The sequence below is a fragment of the Coregonus clupeaformis genome, chromosome 26 (assembly GCF_020615455.1).
Source record: "Coregonus clupeaformis isolate EN_2021a chromosome 26, ASM2061545v1, whole genome shotgun sequence".
NCBI lineage: Eukaryota > Metazoa > Chordata > Actinopteri > Salmoniformes > Salmonidae > Coregonus > Coregonus clupeaformis.
Window position 1 is genome coordinate 25,396,764 of NC_059217.1, and position 12,994 is coordinate 25,409,757.

General features: G+C 41.6%; 1 protein-coding gene across 1 annotated transcript in view; it reads left to right on the plus strand.

The window, feature by feature from the left end:
* Positions 1-12,994, plus strand: part of LOC121540233 (xenotropic and polytropic retrovirus receptor 1 homolog) — a 98,875-nt gene that overhangs the window by 41,691 nt on the left and 44,190 nt on the right. The gene's annotated exons all lie outside the window — the stretch shown is intronic.

Here is a 12,994-nt window from a genome sequence, read left to right on the forward strand (position 1 = left end):
ACAGAAAACAACAAAATGGTATGTTCTAAGTCCATAGCAATGCTTGAACAACATCAGGAGACCACTTTTGAGGTCTGGGAAAAATCTAAGAAATGTTGATTTTTGAGTGTAGTTACCCTTTTAATTCTGTTGCACATGAGATGGAGTAGGCAAAAGAAATGGCCACTGGATTGATGCAAATAATCATGATATCATTCTGACAGGTAGGCATAGGGTACTTTGTAGCTAGTTAACATTTAATAGAGACGGTTTATCATTAGCATTGCTATATTTGTCCTGGTCCTTAATTGTTTGAAACCTGGACGTTTTACTTCATATTATGAGGCATGTCTTACCTTGCTTCAAAGTAGCCTATAGCCAAAATCCCACCATAGAAACATGGAGGCAATTATTCTTATAAAGACTTCCTCATATGCGTTCTCCTATTCTATTGGTTTTCTTTAAACTTTCTTTCACTGACTAGCAGCCAAAGGCGTTATCCTAGTCATATTAGCAACACATAATAGTTGTTGCATCTTCAAATCCCCCCTCTTTCTAAGTTATTAACGGATATTTCCATCTCTGTCCATGAAACCACTCCCATGTGCAGTACGCATTAGAACACTGTTTTCCCGCAATTGCATTTTGGAACGTTCACATGTAGGCCTACCGCCATGTGTTAATTGTTGCGCCTAAAATGTGAAGAAATAATAGCTTATCAACATTTTTAAAGCTAAACATTCTGATCTGTTCCATCAGCCTTTTTAATTAATACGGTGTGTACTTCCACCACACTACTTTGATACGTGTCAGTGGGGATTAAGAAGTGAGTATACACAATGCCCACTGAAAAATAAGTGGCTATACGGCGTATACCTGCGTATACCATCCACCACACCACTGGATAGAACTAAATACTCATGTTAGTCCAAATGATTACAACAAACTATCCATAGACAGGATTACTGGATAATTACATGTTCCCAGGGCTTTTGCATTACACATAGCATATTTGTACATAATTAAAGGGAATTATGTGTGTAAAATACATGTTTTAGTAAACATGGAATTAAACTGTATGTGTGTTTTTGCATTAGTGTGTGTACATCGATTAGATGTGTGGTTGAAAGGGGTCTTTTGAACTTCAGGGCTGGACTGGGTCCCCTGTAGCTCAGTTGGTAGAGCATGGCGCTTGCAACACCAAAATTTATGCACTCACTAACTGTAAGTCGCTCTGGATAAGAGCGTCTGCTAAATGACTTAAAATGTCAAATGTATTTTGTTGTCTGTCTGTCTGTCAGACCCCCCCCCTCCCCCGCCTTCCCCTTGCATCCTCATCCACAGCCTGACTGACTTTCATCTAGTATTCTCTTCAATGGGCTTGTGTGTGTTTTGTGTTTTTGTGCTTGTGTCTCAGTATGTGTGTGTAAGATTGTATGTATTCACACATGAAGGTGTTTGTGTGTGTTTATCGTCTCCACCTGTCCTTTGAGTTGCTGTGAGAGGTTTAATAACCGTGGGGAATGCTTTTATTCCTGTTGCCTTGGCCCTCTTACAGGCTCTTTGTCTGGGTTGTGTGTGTGTGTGTGTGTGTGTGTGTGCTTAAATTATTGTTTTTGGTGAATATGTGTATTGTGAGGCTGCCTCAGCTGTGGGTGAAACCATAAACAGGACCATGGCTGAGTTGACCTTTAACCTATTGTCTTAATGACATTCATGGGCCGGCCAGCACATCATGTGTGCATTAGCAGTCTAGTCACTGAAGATGACTTGTCCCCTCACCCCGCTGAGACACACACACACAGCCTGTTAACAGTATTGATGCTCTGCAGTGACATGGTGACCCAGAGCGATCAATTCAATTCTGCTCTTAGTGACTGACATTAGAATAGTAACAACCACAAAATGAAATGTATGCAAACAGCGTGATGAAGGTCACCACAAAGAGATGCACACACTGCATCTCTGAAAGGACAATGTTGTGAACATAATGCAATTGTTGTCAAATTTCATGAGAGAAAAATCATGAATCTAAATACTGCAGCAGTTCTTCTCAGAATGACAGAAAATACAGAGAAATGCGATTTCTTTCTTCGTCGGCTGCTCGTTTATCTAATTAACCGTTAAATTGGCTCCAGGATTTCCTTATTAAGGCGAGTCCAGCGGGAAAAACACAAATAATTGAATTCTAGAGATTGACAGCCAGATGTATGCACCATAATCCACAGCCTACTCAGCTCTTGCTGGGTCACTACTTACACGGTTCTCCTCTGCTTTCTCTAAAACCCAGAGAATCAAGCTGATATCCAGTATGTGCCTCATTCAGACAGCAGGCAGCCTTCAGTCAGAACAGAGCTGGACCAATCAGAGGGTCTCTCATTATGAATCACTCAGGAGGGCTAGCCCTGTAATGAGGTGGGGGGAGGCACAGAGTAGAGCAGGAAAAATCAATAACAAAGGCCTCCGCTGCATTACCGTTGTGGGATAGCTGTGATAGCGTTTAGGAAGACGCATGTTCATTTCCATGGCTCTATAAAGCGATTTTGCCTCTCTCTGGTCTCTCTCATAACTGGATGGTTCCACAGGGATCTCTTGCGGAGAATGAAGCTGGTGGTATTTAAGGGCCTCGCTGCTTTGTTATGTCTGAGTGTTGTGTCAGATGTGAGATAACCAGCAGCATTCTCTGTTAAGGCTGGCCCTTTGTATCTCAGCCTAATCAGTGTTGTTTTCTGCAGGCCTGTCTGTCCTGACAGAGAGGCTAGAGGCCAGAGGCTAAAGGCTACATAGAGGCTAAGGAGTTTAGGTCAGTCTAATGACTTTCGTTTACCCACTGAGCAGACAGAGGACATTTAGCCGGCACAGTGCTGCTGCTTAGAGCGCAGAGAGCCGTCAACATAGCCTTGGGTCGCCTCAGTCTGTGGTAGAGTGACAATGTGGTAGTGTTTAGGCCTACTGACATCCACACCAGCTCTACTCCCAGTATTGATCGCTGGAGACAGGGGGATTGGGAGCTAGCCAAAATGAACCACGCCAGCACCTCCGGTAAACAGGAATCTGACACCCCGATCACAAAGTAGGTCCTTACAGAAAAAACGCAAATCACAGGGTTTCACGTGAAATCATGTGAAAACATGTTTATTTTTTAACAATTCACGTTTTCACATGTGTAGTTTCATGTTATCACATGTTGCTTTACATGTTGTCACGTTATCATATTAACTTCACATACGATCACGTGTTTTTGGAACACTTCACATGTGATCACGTGAAATTAATGTGCTTTTTCCATAAGGGGGAACACACACACACACACACACACACAAATTACAGGAATAAATAATTCTTACTACCACGGGGCAGAAACACATATCACTGTCAGTGTTCACCTTGTATGCCATCAGATTGGCTCCCATCTAATCCTTCTGTAGGTCAGGGAATCCTAACATCCTACACGCTAAGCCTCATTGTCTAAAATTAGTCAGCTATTAGTTTCACTGCCATCCAATAACATCCAGCCTTGTTATGTACAGCATGTGACCTGCATAGAGTGGCCTTTTCTGTGTGATTTTGACAGGATTCAGCGTAGAGCCTCAGCTTCAAATGGACCCTCTCCATTAACACTAGAACCGCCTGACCTTTCAGCCTATAAGTACCCGCTGGAGAACGTTGCCGGGCGTCACCTTTAGCATATGCATCAGATGCGTATCAAGGTGCAGAAAACATAAGCACCAACGCTTGATAAATAGTGCATAAACTATTATAAAGGATTAATACCATGAATAAATATTTGTGGAAATACATTAACGGTCAAAAGTTTTAGAACACCTACTCATTCAAGGGTTTTTCTTTATTTTTACTATTTTCTGCATTGTATAATAATAGTGAAGAGATCAAAACGATGAAATAACACATATGGAATCATGTAGTAACCAAACAAGTGTTAAACAAACCAAAATATATTTTATATTTGAGATTCTTCAAATAGCCACCATTTGCCTTGATGACAGCTTTACACACTCTTGGCATTCTCTCAACCAGCTTCACCTGGAATGCTTTTCCAACAGTCTTGAAGGAGTTCCCACATATGCTGAGCACTTGTTGGCTGCTTTTCCTTCACTCTGCCATCCAACTCATGCCAAACATCTCAATTTGGTTGAGGTCGGGGGATTGTGGAGGCCAGGTCATCTGACGCAGCACTCCACCACTCTCCTTCTTGACCTATTATTCAGAATAATAGTGAAGAAATCAAAATATATTTGAGATTTGAGATTCTTCAAATGGCCACCCTTTGCCTTGATTACAGCTTTGCACACTCTTGGCATTCTCTCAACCAGCTTCATGAAGTAGTCACCTGGAATGCATTTCAATTAACAGGTGTGCCTTCTTAAAAGTTAATTTGTGGAATTTCTTCCCTTCTTAATGTGTTTTAGCCAATCAGTTGTGTTGTGACAAGGTAGGGGGGGTATACAGAAGATAGCCCTATTTGGTAAAAGACCAAGTCCATATTCTGGCAAGAACAGGGCGGCAGGTAGCTTAGTGGTTAAGAGCGTTGTGCCAGTAACCGAAAGGTCGCTGGTTCTAATCCCTGAGCCGACTAGATGAAAAATCTGTCGATGTGCCCTTGAGCAAGGCACTTAACCCTAATTGCTCATGTAAGTTGCTCTGGATAAGAGCGTCTGCTAAATGACTAAAATGTAAATGTAAATGTAAAATGTAAGAACAGCTCAAATAAGCAAAGAGAAACGACAGTCCATCATTACCTTAAGACATGAAGGTCAGTCAATATGGAAAATGTCAAGAACTTTGTACGTTTCTTCAAGTGCAGTCAATGTAGAAAATAGTAAAAATAAAGAAAAACCCTTGAATGAGTAGGTGTTCTAAAACTTTTGACCGGTAGTGTATATAAATCTAACAACAATAGTCCAATGTTTTGTATAATTCTACAAAGTCCTAGAAAAAACGTTAGCCTATAGCCTATTTTTAGTTTCGCTTACAATAAAGACATTACTGTGTAATCCATTTGATAAACTTTATTTGTAGATTTGATTAGTAATGGAGTTATAGTAATTAATAAAGTCAAATTACAACTTCTTTTGACAAAGTAGAAAATAAGAAGATAATTATAATATAACCAGCCAGGTGCACAGGTGAAATTATTTGCTGTATTTCTAAACAAAACCACCAGTGCATGAACAATTGTAAAGGGTCAATTGCAAAAATAAATAGCATATTTACATTTTAGTATGTTACTAGTTTTTGCTTAGTAGCGAAAGCACTGCTGCTGTGTGAGTGGTCATGTGCTAAATGCTGTTTCGCGAGTGGGCATGTGCTGAATGCATGCACAGCACGGATATTCTTGGAAAAAGTGAAATTTGGAAATAGAGCTGCATCTCTTGAATTTTGAGTTATTTGACAAAGGTAAGTGTCATAGAAACTGCAGAAAATGCTCTTTCTGATACTATATAGAAATCAAAATGTTTACCTGAATGTGACTGAAGGAGGATTTGATAAAGTGATGCTCCTTTCCCTGCATCTGTCAATTACAGAATGCGCCAATCTAATCAGATTATTGTCAATTTAACTTATGTTTGAAATTAGTTTGGGTATAGTTTAGGTGTGGTCCTCTGTAGCTCAATTGGTAGAGCATGGCGCTTGTAACGCCAGGGTAGTGGGTTCGATCCCCGGGACCACCCATACGTAAAAATTTATGCGCACATGACTGTAAGTCGCTTTGGATAAAAGCGTCTGCTAAATGGCATATTTTTTCTATGGGCCGACTGGTCAGGCTGGTCCGGCTGGTCAGGCTGTGGAGGCTGACTGGCATCGTTTGTTTCCTGCTCATCAACTTGGATAGAGTCAAGGATATGTTTTGCATTATTCTAAAGGCCTACTGTAACACATAGCAGGTTTTTGTTTCCCTTACAATACAATACACAACGTGTCTTGGCAGGTTAAGTTAGGAATAGATGTGAAAAAATAACAGGTAAAAAGGCTCTAAATACTTTTGTGTTTGTGATTTTAAAATTCTGACAAATGAGCAGTGTAAAATACAAACATTTAGGAAAAGTCAGGGAAGGAGCAGGACATAGCTTTTTTGGGGTGCTGATTTTTTAAAAATTTACAAAATCAAACGTCAGTTGCTGTTGGCCTATGGCGGTTCTAGTGTTAAGGTTAGGAGTTAGGGTTAGGTTTTTGGGGTTAGGGTTAGGTGAAGGGTTAGGTTTAGGGTTAGGGAAAATAGGATTTTGAATGGGAATAAATATTGACTCACCAAAAAGTCCAGAAAATTCATGAAAACAAAGCTGTGTGTGTGTGTGCGTGGCAGCTTTTAGTCCTTGAGTTTGTGTGTGAGTTTTAAATAGACTAACAGCACCGTGGGAAACTCTTGTAGTGAGTGAGTTTGATGAAGAGGACACTAAAGTAAGAAACCATCAAATAATACTGTACTGTATCAAACTGACAGACAGCCTAACACTCAACACCTTTCACAAACCACCATGGATTCTGAGTGCTGTGTGTTAGTAATGTGTTGACTGTAAACCCAACTGACACTGAAAAGTTTGGGCAAGTAATCCAAAACAATGGGGAAACCATTTTGGATATGTTATAGCAGCTTGGATTTGTTCATTGTTATCCAAATCATCCTGTGTGATGAAAATATGTTATAACCTCACTGACTGCACAGTGCTCCTATAATTTAATCCACAGAGGACACATGTTGAGCGAGCAGGTCAATGTCATAAAATCACTGAAATTAGGTTATGGACGGTAGATTATACCTGTAAATAAAATCCATGCAGCAGCAATATAGTATCCTATCCATCATGATAAGCATGTTTTTCTTGGGGACACTTTTTCTCCATGCAGGCATTTTAGGGTCCCACCAGGACTGTTAGAACTGTTTAAATGAATAAGCGATCAGATGTGTTTGTGCTCCCAGCCTCCAATGAAAGGGCTGTGTCTGTCACATCAATCAGCGGGTGTGGCAGGTAGGCTGATCTCCCAGGGCCTGGCTGAAGAGAGGAGAGGAGTGGAGTGGAGAGGAGAGGGCGGCTTGCTGATCTGGGGAGAATGAGGTTCACAAAGAGCCAGCTACCTCAGGGGGATTCCTTCTTCCATCAGCTCTCTGTGTTTTTATTACTGCCATGATTAATGCAATAATGCAGACCCTATTAACCCCCCACACACATCCCCCAAGGGAATTCATAGATTCACACAGGCACGCCCATGCGGTGTCACATGATTCTACCTCCCCCAATGGAAACAAAGAGATTAGAGATTAGTTAACCGATAGACAGTCATTAGGAAATGGTCCTGTGTTATACTGCATCAACATGTTCCTTCTATAAGCAGTTTTAGCACAATGGCAGTCTTATATTTAGCCCTCCTAGCTACTCCACCCAGGTTTCTCAGTTTGCTTGAGATCCCCAAGTGATAAGGGAAAAGTGTGTTTTTTACACATGATTCCCCAGTAGAAGGCTCAGTCTAAAAGGGTTTTCATGCAACAGTGCCAACATGTAGTCATACTGTACCTACACACTCTTCCTGAAGAAAAGGGAACCCCTTTGTCTGTCAGTCTGTGTCTATCCTAAATTGATTTTGTACATTGAATGCTGTATTTGTCATGTTTTAGGGCGTTCTCAATCTCATTTCACGCCAATCATTTGTGCTGCTCTTTTCACCCCGCAGTAAGATCAGCTATCCCAGCCATAATAGGAGTGTGTTGTATTGATTGTGAGGCATACTGAGAGGGGTGTTGCTTGCCATACAATACAAGGTACCTGACACGCCTAATCAACGCCCATTGATAATGTTCTGCTGACTACTTGCAGTGTGCAGATTTCTTTTCAACAGAGTTCCTGTGAAAGTAGAGGGATTTTTTTCTGTTGTCTCCTTTATGTCAAGATAAGTAGCTATTATGGATGTATGCCTTATCTCAGATCAAATTTGGGAATTTTTGTTATACTGAAACAGAACCGCATCATATACAATCGCCCAGACCCTCTCAATCATGTTCCCTCGGCCCTACCTACCCACCCACACACCGATAAGCGTGTGCACACACCCACACACACACCACTGGCGAACCACGCACCCACAGAGCCCCCGCAATCAGCCCTAACCCTAACCCTAACCCTGGAGGTCAGCCCCCCTCCCAGATAGCATATGAACACGTCATAAGCCATGGAAAATTGTTGTAGAATGACAGGAAATTCGTTTTAAAATGCAGAATTCTCAGCCTCATGGCATAATGTGTAGAATAACATGAGTACACAACCAATACACTTTTATTAGATTTTTAAAATAGCTATAATAATAATAATATGCCATTTAGCAGACGCTTTTATCCAAAGCGACTTACAGTCATGCGTGCATAAATGTTTGTGTATGGGTGGTCCCGGGGATCGAACCCACTACCTTGGCGTTACAAGCGCTGTGCTCTACCAGCTGAGCTACAGAGGACAACATTTTCTCTGAGCCACATGGCAAAATGTGTAGAATTGTATGAAGTTAGCTGTTTCCCCTTAAAACTATGTAGAATAAAAAATTGGGCATGGGGGCCCCATGCCAAACTGCGGTACGCCACTGACACACAAACACATCACGGACACCTGCTCATTGGCATGCATGCGCACACGTTCATGTGAAAGCAATTGGCTGCACCAGTGGAAAAGCCTCACTCCTCGTGTGCACCATCCAGGGGAGCACACGGAGCGAGATGATGATGATGATAATGTCACTCCCAGTGAACCCACTAAAATGCAACAGCTATTTTCTGCCAGGCAGCCAGGTGACGGCTGTATTATTATTTTCATCAAAAACTGTTTCTCAGAAAGGGCAAAAGAAGGATCTCTTTCTACTGTATGTAAACAACACATTCTTTCAGCACATTCACATGACATTCAAGGACAAAGTATACTGTGCATGTATTTCTTTTTCAAATCTTAGAGAGATTTGTTCCATGCGTTTGTATTAAAAGTTTGTAATCATGTTAACCCCGGGCCAACAGAGAGAAGTCTGGGAGATTAAGTTATGAGAGAAAGCATTTCCAAGGGTACATGATACAATAACCTGTGCAAGTGAAGTGTTCCTACGTCATACTTCCGTTTTCATGTCCCTGGTCTTTTGAATGGGCTTCAAGATGATATCATAAAATTCATGAAAATGTGGTCAGATATACAGTACCAGTCAAAAGTTTTAGAACACCTACTCATTCCAGGGTTTTTCTTAATATTTATATTTTCTACAATGTAGAATAATAGTGAAGACATCAAAACTATGAAATAACACGTATGGAATCATGTAGTAACCAAAAAAGTGTTAAACAAATCAAAATATATTTTATATTTGAGATTCTTCAAATAGCCACCCTTTGCCTTGATGACAGCTTTGCACACTGTCTGTGATTTATTTAGAATTCAAGGCACACTTAACCAGCATGGCTACCACAGCATTCTGCAGCGATACGCCATCCCATCTGGTTTAGGCTTAGTGGGACTATCATTTGTTTTTCAACAGGACATTGACCCAACACACCTCCAGGCTGTGTAAGGGCTATTTTACCAAGCAGGAGAGTGATGGAGTGCTGCATCAGATGACCTGGCCTCCACAATCCCCAGACCTCAACACAATTGAGATGGTTTGGGATGAGTTGGACGGCAGAGTGAAGGAAAAGCAGCCAAAAAGTGCTCAGCATATGTGGGAACTCCTTCAAGACTGTTGGAAAAGCATTCCAGGTGAAGCTGGTTGAGAGAATGCCAAGAGTGTGCAAAGCTGTCATCAAGGCAAAGGGTGGCTATTTGAAGAATCTCATATATTTTGAATGTTTAACACTTTTTTGGTTACTACATGATTCCATATGTGTTATTTCATAGTTTTGATGTCTTCACTATTATTCTACATTGTAGAAAATAGTAAAAATAAAGAAAAACCCTTGAAAGAGTAGGTGTGTCCAAACTTTCGACTGGTACTGTGTGTGTGTATATATATATATATTGTGATGTCACGAGAGGCTGTGTCCTGGAGGGACGTTACATCCCCCTGAGGTGGCTGCAAACCCAGACAGCTATGGCTCCATCTGCTGGTATGGTCGGGAACTCCACCCCTCTATGGCCAATCTTCCCACGCAGCTGAAACAAATGAGGGGCTGATGAGCTGAAGGTTTGGGAAGGGAAGAGACACAGTCTCCAACCTGGGCTCTCTGGAGGACAAGAGTGCTGCACGTCCACTTCCATGAGGAATATAAGGATTTGGAGATACTTACCTTTGGGAAATACTCACCTTTGGATATATGCACCTGTGGAAATACGTGAGAGACATTTGGAAGGACTTTTTGCTGGGTTGGCCACTAGCTGCAACGTGGACTACAGTAAGGCTGGGGAAAAGTTATCTGAGCGAGTGAGAATTATGATTTTGGATGTGGAAGAGACATCCCTGAACTGTTAACCCTTAAAGAGCCACAAGAGAACAGAATTTTGTTATATTTTCGTTAATTTCCCAAGACCTATAATAAAATCCTTGTTTTGTTTGAACCTTGTCTCCTTGCACTACTTGAGCAATCCCGCTGAAAGCTGTGTAGCCTCTCGTGACGTCACAATATATATATATACAATTATATTAATATTAGTGTATTGATTTGCTCATACCCGATGCCTTTTATAAAAATATTTGACGCTCAAGAAGACATATCACCGAAAGTTGGAAAAGTCTAATTTGGACTACATCTCCTGTTTCTTTGAAAGCATGCTTAAGTGTGCCTGCTTGAGCTGAAGACTCAATGAACCCGTTTGTTACAGGCCATTTGATGTGTTTTATATTAGATTACGCTGTTTGTTAGTTTTTTACTGAACGTTGCCAGCCATTACTTTTTTAAATGCAAAAACATTGTTTGTTTTGTTTGTTGACCGGCAAGCTTTCGAAAGTGAGACATATGGTGGGAGTTGCAGTTCATGTGTGTAGTTCTAATGAAACAGTTGTAACTTTTCGTCTTTGTGCTTCTTCTTGGCAATGAAGGTCTACAGTAGCCTGAACAGCACTCTGTAGGGTAGCACCATGGTGTAGCCGGAGGACAGCTAGCTTCCGTCCTCCTCTGGGTACATTGACTTCAATGCAAAACCTAGGAGGCTCGTGGTTCTCACCCCCTTCCATAGACTTACACAGTAATTATGACAACTTCCGGAGGACGTCCTCCAACCTATCAGAGCTCTTGCAGCATGAACTGACATGTTGTCCACCCAATCAAAGGATCAGAGAATGAATCTAGTACTGAAAGCATAAGCTGGCTACATCTAGAAAGCACTGCAGTGCCTAAAATGTGGTGAGTAGTTGACTCAAAGAGAGAGAAAGACAATAGTTTAACAGTTTTGAACAAATTTAATTTCTCCCAAAAATTAAGGGAGAGGGAGAGAGGGAGAGAGAATCACTTACTTAGCTAGCGAAATAACCAGAAAGAGCTTCTGGATATCAGGACAGCGCTTACTCACCTCGTATTGGACAAAGATTTTTTTTCTTCAACGAGTCAGACGCGAAGGATATCCTACAGACACCCGACAAGGCCCAAATCCCCGTCATTCGCAGGAGAAAGAGACGGAGATATCGTGGACGTAGGTCAGGGTGCCTCGTAAGGATCCGACGGCGAGCGAGTGAACTGCCTCTTCCATCAATCCTATTAGCCAATCTTCAATCATTGGAAAATAAATTAGATGACCTAAGAGTACGGTTATCCTACCAACGGGACATTAAAAACTGTAATATCTTATGTTTCACCGAGTCGTGGCTGAACAACGACATGGACAACATACAGCTAGCGGGCTATACGCTACATCGTTAGGATAGAACGGCTGACTCCGGTAAGACCAGGGGTGGCGGTCTGTGTATATTTGTAAACAAATCTCCCGAGTGGCGCAGTGGTCTAAGGCACTGCATCGCAGTGCTAGCTGTGCCACTAGAGATCCTGGTTCGAATCCAGGCTCTGTCGTAGCCGGCCGCGACCGGGAGACCCATGGGGCGGCGCACAATTGGCACAGCGTCGTCCAGGGTAGGGGAGGGAATGGCCGGCAGGGATGTAGCTCAGTTGGTAGAGCATGGCGTTTGCAACGCCAGGGTTGTGGGTTCGATTCCCACGGGGGGCAGTATGAAAAAAAATATATATATATATAAAAAAAGAATTTAAAAAAAATAAAAAATAAAAAATTAAAGAATGTATGCACTCACTAACTGTAAGTCGCTCTGGATAAGAGCGTCTGCTAAATGACTAAAATGTAATGTAAAATGTAAACAACAGCTGGTGCACAAAATCAAATACTAAGGAAGTCTCGAGGTTTTGCTCGCCTGAGGTAGAGTATCTTATGATAAGCTGTAGACCACACTATTTATCAAGAGAGTTTTCATCTATATTTTTCATAGCTGTCTACAGTGGGGAAAAAAAGTATTTAGTCAGCCACCAATTGTGCATGTTCTCCCACTTAAAAAGATGAGAGAGGCCTGTAATTTTCATCATAGGTACACGTCAACTATGACAGACCAATTGAGATTTTTTTTCTCCAGAAAATCACATTGTAGGATTTTTAATGAATTTATTTGCAAATTATGGTGGAAAATAAGTATTTGGTCACCTACAAACAAGCAAGATTTCTGGCTCTCACAGACCTGTAACTTCTTCTTTAAGAGGCTCCTCTGTCCTCCACTCGTTACCTGTATTAATGGCACCTGTTTGAACTTGTTATCAGTATAAAAGACACCTGTCCACAACCTCAAACAGTCACACTCCAAACTCCACTATGGCCAAGACCAAAGAGTTGTCAAAGGACACCAGAAACAAAATTGTAGACCTGCACCAGGCTGGGAAGACTGAATCTGCAATAGGTAAGCAGCTTGGTTTGAAGAAATCAACTGTGGGAGCAATTATTAGGAAATGGAAGACATACAAGACCACTGATAATCTCCCTCGATCTGGGGCTCCACGCAAGATCTCACCCCTTGGGGTCAAAATGATCACAAGAACGGTGAGCAAAAA